The sequence below is a fragment of the Oncorhynchus keta genome, chromosome 18, assembly GCF_023373465.1.
Source record: "Oncorhynchus keta strain PuntledgeMale-10-30-2019 chromosome 18, Oket_V2, whole genome shotgun sequence".
NCBI classification, from domain to species: domain Eukaryota; kingdom Metazoa; phylum Chordata; class Actinopteri; order Salmoniformes; family Salmonidae; genus Oncorhynchus; species Oncorhynchus keta.
The window spans coordinates 51,516,914-51,528,256 of record NC_068438.1 but is presented as its reverse complement, the minus strand read 5'-3'; the positions used below and the strand labels follow the sequence as shown (position 1 = coordinate 51,528,256).

Below are 11,343 nucleotides of genomic sequence, written 5' to 3'. Positions count from 1 at the left end.
CTCTAACCCTAACCTTAGTCTCTCTACCCTCAGAACAGAGCACAGCCTCTCTAATCCTAACCTTAGTCTCTCTACCCTCAGAACAGAGCACAGCCTCTCTAACCCTAACCTTAGTCTCTCTACCCTCAGAACAGAGGACAACCTCTCTAACCCTAACCTTAGTCTCTCTACCCTCAGAACAGAGCACAGCCTCTCTAACCCTAACCTTAGTCTCTCTACCCTCAGAACAGAGCACAGCCTCTCTAACCCGAACCTTAGTCTCTCTACCCTCAGAACAGAGCACAACCTCTCTAACCCGAACCTTAGTCTCTCTACCCTCAGAACAGAGCACAGCCTCTCTAACCCTAACCTTAGTCTCTCTACCCTCAGAACAGAGCACAGCCTCTCTAACCCTAACCTTAGTCTCTCTACCCTCAGAACAGAGCACAGCCTCTCTAACCCTAACCTTAGTCTCTCTACCCTCAGAACAGAGCACAGCCTCTCTAACCCTAACCTTAGTCTCTCTACCCTCAGAACAGAGCACAGCCTCTCTAACCCTAACCTTAGTCTCTCTACCCTCAGAACAGAGCACAGCCTCTCTAACCCTAACCTTAGTCTCTCTACCCTCAGAACAGAGCACAGCCTCTCTAACCCTAACCTTAGTCTCTCTACCCTAAGAACAGAGCACAGCCTCTCTAACCTAACCTTAGTCTCTCTACCCTCAGAATAGAGCACAGCCTGCTATCATCAGAACAGAGCACAGCCTCTCTAACCCGAACCTTAGTCTCTACCCTCAGAACAGAGCACAGCCTCTCTAACCCTAACCTTAGTCTCTCTACCCTCAGAACAGAGGACAGCCTCTCTAACCCTAACCTTAGTCTCTCTACCCTCAGAACAGAGCACAGCCTCTCTAATCCTAACCTTAGTCTCTCTACCCTCAGAACAGAGCACAGCCTCTCTAACCCTAACCTTAGTCTCTCTACCCTCAGAACAGAGGACAACCTCTCTAACCCTAACCTTAGTCTCTCTACCCTCAGAACAGAGCACAGCCTCTCTAACCCTAACCTTAGTCTCTCTACCCTCAGAACAGAGCACAGCCTCTCTAACCCTAACCTTAGTCTCTCTACCCTCAGAACAGAGCACAGCCTCTCTAACCTAACCTTAGTCTCTCTGCCCTCAAAACAGAGCACAGCCTCTCTAACCCTAACCTTAGTCTCTCTACCCTCAGAACAGAGCACAGCCTCTCTAACCCTAACCTTAGTCTCTCTACCCTCAGAACAGAGCACAGCCTCTCTAACCCTAACCTTAGTCTCTCTACCCTAAGAACAGAGCACAGCCTCTCTAACCCTAACCTTAGTCTCTCTACCCTCAGAACAGAGCACAGCCTGCTATCATCAGAACAGAGCACAGCCTCTCTAACCCGAACCTTAGTCTCTCTACCCTCAGAACAGAGCACAGCCTCTCTAACCCTAACCTTAGTCTCTCTACCCTCAGAACAGAGCACAGCCTGTCTACCCTCAGAACAGAGGACAACCCTCTCTAACCCTAACCTTAGTCTCTCTACCCTCAGAACAGAGCACAACCTGTCTACCCTCAGAACAGAGAACAGAGCACAACCTGTCTACCCCCAGAACAGAGAACAACCTGTCTACCCCCAGAACAGAGAACAGAGCACAACCTGTCTACCCCCAGAACAGTGAACAGAGCACAACCTGTCTACCCCCAGAACAGAGAACAACCTGTCTACCCCCAGAACAGTGAACAGAGCACAACCTGTCTACCCTCAGAACAGAGAACAACCTGTCTACCCCCAGAACAGAGCACAACCTGTCTACCCTCAGAACAGAGAACAACCTGTCTACCCCCAGAACAGTGAACAGAGCACAACCTGTCTACCCCCAGAACAGAGAACAACCTGTCTACCCCCAGAACAGAGAACAGAGCACAACCTGTCTACCCCCAGAACAGAGAACAGAGCACAACCTGTCTACCCCCAGAACAGAGAACAACCTGTCTACCCCCAGAACAGAGCACAACCTGTCTACCCCCAGAACAGAGAACAGAGCACAACCTGTCTACCCCCAGAACAGAGAACAGAGCACAACCTGTCTACCCCCAGAACAGAGCACAACCTGTCTACCCCCAGAACAGAGAACAACCTGTCTACCCCCAGAACAGAGAACAGAGAACAACCTGTCTACCCTCAGAACAGAGAACAGAGCACAACCTGTCTACCCCCAGAACAGAGAACAGAGAACAACCTGTCTACCCTCAGAACAGAGCACAACCTGTCTACCCCCAGAACAGAGCACAACCTGTCTACCCCCAGAACAGAGCACAACCTGTCTACCCCCAGAACAGAGAACAGAGCACAACCTGTCTACCCTCAGAACAGAGAACAGAGCACAACCTGTCTACCCCCAGAACAGAGAACAGAGAACAACCTGTCTACCCTCAGAACAGAGAACAGAGAACAACCTGTCTACCCCCAGAACAGAGAACAGAGCACAACCTGTCTACCCCCAGAACAGAGAACAACCTGTCTACCCCCAGAACAGAGAACAACCTGTCTACCCCCAGAACAGAGAACAGAGCACAACCTGTCTACCCCAGAACAGAGAACAACCTGTCTACCCCAGAACAGAGAACAGAGCACAACCTGTCTACCCCCAGAACAGAGAACAACCTGTCTACCCCCAGAACAGAGAACAACCTGTCTACCCCAGAACAGAGAACAGAGCACAACCTGTCTACCCCCAGAACAGAGAACAACCTGTCTACCCCAGAACAGAGAACAGAGCACAACCTGTCTACCCCCAGAACAGAGAACAGAGCACAACCTGTCTACCCCCTGAACAGAGAACAACCTGTCTACCCCCAGAACAGAGAACAACCTGTCTACCCCCAGAACAGAGAACAACCTGTCTACCCCCAGAACAGAGAACAACCTGTCTACCCCCAGAACAGAGAACAGAGAACAACCTGTCTACCCTCAGAACAGAGAACAGAGCACAACCTGTCTACCCCCAGAACAGAGAACAACCTGTCTACCCCCAGAACAGAGAACAGAGCACAACCTGTCTACCCCCAGAACAGAGCACAACCTGTCTACCCCCAGAACAGAGAACAGAGAACAACCTGTCTACCCCCAGAACAGAGAACAACCTGTCTACCCCCAGAACAGAGAACAGAGCACAACCTGTCTACCCTCAGAACAGAGAACAGAGCACAACCTGTCTACCCCAGAACAGAGAACAAGAGAACAGAGCAACCTGTCTACCCCAGAACAGAGCACAACCTGTCTACCCCCAGAACAGAGCACAACCTGTCTACCCCCAGAACAGAGAACAACCTGTCTACCCCCAGAACAGAGAACAACCTGTCTACCCCCAGTGAACAGAGCACAACCTGTCTACCCCCAGAACAGAGAACAACCTGTCTACCCCCAGAACAGAGAACAGAGCACAACCTGTCTACCCCCAGAACAGAGAACAACCTGTCTACCCCCAGAACAGAGAACAACCTGTCTACCCCAGAACAGAGAACAGAGCACAACCCGTCTACCCCCAGAACAGAGAACAACCTGTCTACCCCCAGAACAGAGAAAAGAGCACAACCTGTCTACCCTCAGAACAGAGAACAGAGCACAACCTGTCTACCCCCAGAACAGAGAACAACCTGTCTACCCCCAGAACAGAGAACAGAGCACAACCTGTCTACCCTCAGAACAGAGAACAGAGCACAACCTGTCTACCCCCAGAACAGAGAACAACCTGTCTACCCCCAGAACAGAGAACAACCTGTCTACCCTCAGAACAGAGCACAACCTGTCTACCCCCAGAACAGAGAACAACCTGTCTACCCCCAGAACAGAGCACAACCTGTCTACCCCCAGAACAGAGAACAACCTGTCTACCCTCAGAACAGTCTACCCCCAGAACAGAGAACAACCTGTCTACCCCCAGAACAGAGAACAACCTGTCTACCCCCAGAACAGAGCACAACCTGTCTACCCTCAGAACAGAGAACAACCTGTCTACCCCCAGAACAGAGAACAACCTGTCTACCCTCAGAACAGAGAACAACCTGTCTACCCCCAGAACACCTGTCTACCCCCAGAACAGAGAACAACCTGTCTACCCCAGAACAGAGAACAGAGAACAACCTGTCTACCCCCCCCAGAACAGAGAACAACCTGTCAGACAACCTGTCTACCCCAGAACAGAACAGAGAACAACCTGTCTACCCCCAGAACAGAGAACAACCTGTCTACCCCCAGAACAGAGAACAGAGAACAACCTGTCTACCCCCAGAACAGAGCACAACCTGTCTACCCCCAGAACAGAGAACAGAGAACAACAGAGAACAGAGAACAACCTGTCTACCCCCAGAACAGAGAACAACCTGTCTACCCCCAGAACAGAGAACAAGTCTACCCCAGAACAGAGAACAGAGAACAACCTGTCTACCCCCAGAACAGAGAACAACCTGTCTACCCCAGAACAGAGAACAACCTGTCTACCCCCAGAACAGAGAACAGAGAACAACCTGTCTACCCCAGAACAGAGAACAGAGAGAACAACCTACCCTCAGAACAGAGTCTACCCCCAGAACAGAGAACAACCTGTCTACCCCCAGAACAGAGAACAGAGAACAACCTGTCTACCCCCAGAACAGAGAACAACCTGTCTACCCCCAGAACAGAGAACAACCTGTCTACCCCCAGAACAGAGAACAGAGCACAACCTGTCTACCCCAGAACAGAGAACAACCTGTCTACCCCCAGAACAGAGAGAACAACCTGTCTACCCCCAGAACAGAGAACAACCTGTCTACCCCAGAACAGAGAACAACCTGTCTACCCCAGAACAGAACAGAGAACAACCTGTCTACCCCCAGAACAGAGAACAACCTGTCTACCCCAGAACAGAGAACAGAGAACAACCTGTCTACCCCCAGAACAGAGAACAACCTGTCTACCCCCAGAACAGAGCACAACCTGTCTACCCCCAGAACAGAGAACAGAGCACAACCTGTCTACCCCAGAACAGAGAACAACCTGTCTACCCCCAGAACAGAGAACAACCTGTCTACCCCAGAACAGAGAACAGAGAACAACCTGTCTACCCCAGAACAGAGAACAACCTGTCTACCCCCAGAACAGAGAACAACCTGTCTACCCCCAGAACAGAGAACAACCTGTCTACCCCAGAACAGAGAACAACCTGTCTACCCCAGAACAGAGAACAACCTGTCTACCCTCAGAACAGAGAACAACCTGTCTACCCCCAGAACAGAGAACAACCTGTCTACCCCCCCAGAACAGAGAACAGAGAACAACCTGTCTACCCTCAGAACAGAGCACAACCTGTCTACCCCAGAACAGAACAGAGAACAGAGAACAACCTGTCTACCCCAGAACAGAGAACAGAGAACAACCTGTCTACCCTCAGAACAGAGAACAACCTGTCTACCCCCAGAACAGAACAGAGCACAACCTGTCTACCCCCAGAACAGAGAACAGAGAACAACCTGTCTACCCCCAGAACAGAGAACAACCTGTCTACCCCAGAACAGAGAACAGAACAACCTGTCTACCCCAGAACAGAGAACAACCTGTCTACCCCCAGAACAGAGCACAACCTGTCTACCCTCAGAACAGAGAACAGAGAACAACCTGTCTACCCCCAGAACAGAGAACAACCTGTCTACCCCCCAGAGAACAGAGAACAACCTGTCTACCCCCAGAACCACAACCTGTCTACCCCCAGAACAGAGAACAAGAGAACACAACCTGTCTACCCCCAGAACAGAGAACAACCTGTCTACCCCAGAACAGAGAACAACCTGTCTACCCCAGAACAGAGCACAACCTGTCTACCCCCAGAACAGAGAACAGACACAACCTGTCTACCCCAGAACAGAGCACAACCTGTCTACCCCCAGAACAGAGAACAACCTGTCTACCCCAGAACAGAAAGTGAACAGAGAACAACCTGTCTACCCTCAGAACAGAGAACAACCTGTCTACCCCCAGAACAGAGAACAGAGCACAACCTGTCTACCCCAGAACAGAGAACAACCTGTCTACCCCAGAACAGAGAACAACCTGTCTACCCCCAGAACAGAGAACAAACAGAACAGAGAACAACCTGTCTACCCCCAGAACAGAGAACAACCTGTCTACCCCAGAACAGAGAACAGAGAACAACCTGTCTACCCCAGAACAGAGAACAACCTGTCTACCCCCCAGAACACCTGAGAACAGAGAACAACCTGTCTACCCCAGAACAGAGAACAGAGAACAACCTGTCTACCCTCAGAACAGAGAACAACCTGTCTACCCCCAGAACAGAGAACAGAGAACAACCTGTCTACCCCCAGAACAGAGAACAGAGAACAACCTGTCTACCCCCAGAACAGAGAACAACCTGTCTACCCCAGAACAGAGAACAGAGAACAACCTGTCTACCCCCAGAACAGAGAACAACCTGTCTACCCCCAGAACAGAGAACAGAACAACCTGTCTACCCCCAGAACAGAGAACAGAGCACAACCTGTCTACCCCAGAGAACAGAACAGAGAACAACCTGTCTACCCCAGAACAGAGAACAGAGAACAACCTGTCTACCCCCAGAACAGAGAACAACCTGTCTACCCCAGAACAGAGAACAGAGAACAAACAGAACAGAGAACAACCTGTCTACCCCCAGAACAGAGAGAACAACCTGTCTACCCCCAGAACAGAGAACAGAGCACAACCTGTCTACCCTCAGAACAGAGAACAACCTGTCTACCCCCAGAACAGAGAACAACCTGTCTACCCTCAGAACAGAGAACAGAGAACAACCTGTCTACCCCCAGAACAGAGAACAACCTGTCTACCCCCAGAACAGAGAACAGAGCACAACCTGTCTACCCCCAGAACAGAGAACAACCTGTCTACCCCCAGAACAGAGAACAGAGCACAACCTGTCTACCCCAGAACAGAGAACAGTCTACCCTCAGAACAGAGAACAACCTGTCTACCCCAGAACAGAGCACAACCTGTCTACCCCCAGAACAGAGAACAGAGCACAACCTGTCTACCCCAGAACAGAGAACAGAGAACAACCTGTCTACCCCCAGAACAGAGCACAACCTGTCTACCCCCAGAACAGAGAACAGAGAACAACCTGTCTACCCCAGAACAGAACAGAGCACAACCTGTCTACCCCCAGAACAGAGAACAGAGCACAACCTGTCTACCCCCAGAACAGAGCACAAACCTGTCTACCCCCAGAACAGAGAACAACCTGTCTACCCCAGAACAGAACAGAGAACAACCTGTCTACCCCCAGAACAGAGCACAACCTGTCTACCCCAGAACAGAGAACAGAGAACAACCTGTCTACCCCAGAACAGAGAACAGAGAACAACCTGTCTACCCCAGAACAGAGAAGAGAACAACCTGTCTACCCCCCCAGAACAGAGAACAACCTGTCTACCCCAGAACAGAACAGAGCACAACCATCTACCCCAGAACAGAGGGACTCAGGGCTGTTAGTAAAACATGGTTTCCTTGCCAGCCTTCATAGTCAGAGCTGCCCCCCCAGCGGGTTCTACAGCAGACCGTAGCGCATCTCATTGCCATGTAATTAGAGCCATGTGTGTGTGTGTGTGTGTGTGTGTGTGTGTGTGTGTGTGTGTGTGTGTGTGTGTGTGTGTGTGTGTGTGTGTGTGTGTGTGTGTGTGTGTGTGTGTGTGTGTGTGTGTTGGGTCATCTACCCCTCTGAGGGCTTATTTACTTCCATTCAAACCCCGAGACACACACACACACACACACACACACACACACACACACACACACACACACACACACACAACACACACACACACACACACACACACACACACACACACACACACACACACATAAACACACACACACACACACACACACACACACACACACACACACACACACACACACACACACATAAACACACGCAATCACAAACACAAACACCCCTCTCTCTCCTGGAGATTGAGCCTGCTCAACTTCCTCTTTGTGTGGACAGCTTTCAGAGACATAATATGATATAATGACAGCTGTAGAATACAACAGATGTGCTATACTGTATACTACCAATGCACAACAGATGTGCTATACTGTATACTACCAATGCACAACAGATGTGCTATACTGTATACTACCAATGCACAACAGATGTGCTATACTGTATACTACCAATGCACAACAGATGTGCTATACTGTATACTACCAATGCACAACAGATGTGCTATACTGTATACTACCAATTCACAACATATGTGCTATACTGTATACTACCAATGTACAACAGATGTGCTATACTGTATACTACCAATGCACAACAGATGTGCTATACTGTATAACTACCAATGCACAACAGATGTGCTATACTGTATACTACCAATGCACAACAGATGTGCTATACTGTATACTACCAATGCACAACAGATGTGCTATACTGTATACTACCAATGCACAACAGATGTGCTATACTGTATACTACCAATGCACAACAGATGTGCTATACTGTATACTACCAATGTACAACAGATGTGCTATACTGTATACTACCAATGCACAACAGATGTGCTATACTGTATACTACCAATACACAACAGATGTGCTATACTGTATACTACCAATGCACAACAGATGTGCTATACTGTATACTACCAATGCACAACAGATGTGCTATACTGTATACTACCAATGTACAACAGACTATACTGTATACCAATGCACAACAGATGTGCTATACTGTATACTACCAATACACAACAGATGTGCTATACTGTATATACTACAACAGATGTGCTATACTGTATACTACAACACACACAACAGATGTGCTATACTGTATACTACCAATACACAACAGATGTGCTATACTGTATACTACCAATGCACAACAGATGTGCTATACTGTATACTACCAATACACAACAGATGTGCTATACTGTATACTACCAATGCACAACAGATATACTGTATACTACCAATGTACAACAGATACACAACAGATATGCTATACTGTATACTACCAATGCACAACAGATGTGCTATACTGTATACTACCAATGCACAACAGATATGCTATACTGTATACTACCAATGCACAACAGATGTGCTATACTGTATACTGCCAATGCACAACAGATGTGCTATACTGTATACTACCAATGCACAACAGATGTGCTATACTGTATACTACCAATGCACAACAGATGTGCTATACTGTATACTACCAATGCACAACAGATGTGCTATACTGTATACTACCAATGCACAACAGATGTGCTATACTGTATACTACCAATGCACAACAGATGTGCTATACTGTATACTACCAATGCACAACAGATGTGCTATACTGTATACTACCAATGCACAACAGATGTGCTATACTGTATACTACCAATGCACAACAGATGTGCTATACTGTATACTACCAATACACAACAGATGTGCTATACTGTATACTACCAATGCACAACAGATGTGCTATACTGTATACTACCAATGTATACTACCACAACAGATGTGCTATACTGTATACTACCAATGCACAACAGATGTGCTATACTGTATACTACCAATGCACAACAGATGTGCTATACTGTATACTACCAATGCACAACAGATGTGCTATACTGTATACTACCAATGCACAACAGATGTGCTATACTGTATACTACCAATGCACAACAGATGTGCTATACTGTATACTACCAATGCACAACAGATGTGCTATACTGTATACTACCAATGCACAACAGATGTGCTATACTGTATACTACCAATGCACAACAGATGCTATACTGTATACTACCAATACTGTATACTACCAATGCACAACAGATGTGCTATACTGTATACTACCAATGCACAACAGATGTGCTATACTGTATACTACCAATGCACAACAGATGTGCTATACTGTATACTACCAATGCACAACAGATGTGCTATACTGTATACTACCAATACAACAGTATGTATACTACCAATGCACAACAGATGTGCTATACTGTATACTACCAATACACAACAGATGTGCTATACTGTATACTACCTACAACAGATGTGCTATACTGTATACTACCAATGCACAACAGATGTGCTATACTGTATACTACCATACAACAGATGTGCTATACTACTACCAATGCACAACAGATGTGCTATACTGTATACTACCAATTCACAACAGATGTGCTATACTGTATACTACCAATGCACAACAGATGTGCTATACTGTATACTACCAATTCACAACAGATGTGCTATACTGTATACTACCAATGCACAACAGATGTGCTATACTGTATACTACCAATTCACAACAGATGTGCTATACTGTATACTACCAATACACAACAGGCTATACTGATACTACCAATGCACACAGGGCTATACCGTATACTACCAATACACAACAGATGTGCTATACTGTATACTACCAATGTACAACAGATGTGCTATACTGTATAATACCAATGCACAACAGATGTGCTATACTGTATACTACCAATGCTAGTATTGAGTTGCACCTATCCCCAACTCAGAACATCCTCAATTTGTCGGGGCTTGGACTCTACTAGGTGTTGAAAGTGTTCCACAGGGATGCTGACCCATGTTGACTCTACAAGGTGTTGAAAGCGTTCCACAGGGATGCTGGCCCATGTTGACTCTACAAGGTGTGGAAAGCGTTCCACAGGGCTGCTGGCCCATGTTGACTCTACAAGGTGTTGAAAGCGTTCCACAGGGCTGCTGGTCCATGTTGACTCTACTAGGTGTTGAAAGCGTTCCACAGGGATGCTGGCCCATGTTGACTCTACTAGGTGTTGAAAGCGTTCCACAGGGATGCTGGCCCATGTTGACTCTACTAGGTGTTGAAAGCGTTCCACAGGGATGCTGGGCCATGTTGACTCTACTAGGTGTTGAAAGCGTTCCACAGGGATGCTGGCCCATGTTGACTCTACAAGGTGTTGAAAGCGTTCCACAGGGATGCTGGGCCATGTTGACTCTACTAGGTGTTGAAAGCATTCCACAGGGATGCTGGGCCATGTTGACTCTACTTGGTGTTGAAAGCGTTCCACAGGGATGCTGACCCATGTTGACTCCAATGCTTCCACAGTTGTGTCAAGTTGTCTGGATGTCCTTTGGGTGGTGGGCCATTCTGGATACTGCCACACCCTGTTCAAAAGCACTTAAATCTTTTGTCTTGCCCATTCACCCTCTGAATGGCAGGCTTAAAAATCTTTCTTAAAACCTGTCTCCTCCCCTTTACACTGACTGAAGTGGAGAGGGAGCTTTCACCTGGATTCACC

General features: G+C 47.7%; 1 long non-coding RNA gene across 2 annotated transcripts in view; it reads left to right on the top strand.

The window, feature by feature from the left end:
* LOC127908985 (uncharacterized) overlaps positions 1–11,130 on the top strand; it is a 67,296-nt gene extending 56,166 nt beyond the window's left edge. For both annotated transcript variants that reach the window (XR_008069388.1, XR_008069389.1), the window contains exon 3: positions 10,903–11,130. This is a non-coding gene — a long non-coding RNA (uncharacterized LOC127908985). The remainder of the gene's footprint in view (positions 1–10,902) is intronic.
* Positions 11,131–11,343: the final 213 nt, after the last annotated feature.